Raw genomic sequence first — 369 nt, forward strand, 5'->3', positions numbered from 1 at the left:
TACAGTGAGTGCCACCACAGGGGGTCAGTCAGTGTTATTATAGTGAGTGTCACCCCGTGGTTAGTCAGTTTGTTATTGATAGCGTTACCACATGGGGTCAGTCACTGTTATTGTAGTAAGTGTCACCACAGGAGGTCAGTCAGTCTTTTTAAAGTGAGTGTCATCACAGGGGGTCAGTCAGTCTTTTTAAAGTGAGTGTCACCACACAGGGTCCGTCAGTTTTATTATAGTGAGAGTCTGCACGAGGGGTCAGTCACTGTTATTGTAGTGAGCGTCACCACAGGAGGTCAGTCAGTGTTAATGTAATGAGCATCATCACGACGGGTCAGTCAGTGTTATTATAGTGAGTCTCACCACAGGGGGTCAGTC

Source organism: Rhincodon typus, chromosome 43 (genome assembly GCF_021869965.1).
Source record: "Rhincodon typus isolate 14 chromosome 43, sRhiTyp1.1, whole genome shotgun sequence".
Classification (NCBI taxonomy): Eukaryota; Metazoa; Chordata; class Chondrichthyes; order Orectolobiformes; family Rhincodontidae; genus Rhincodon; species Rhincodon typus.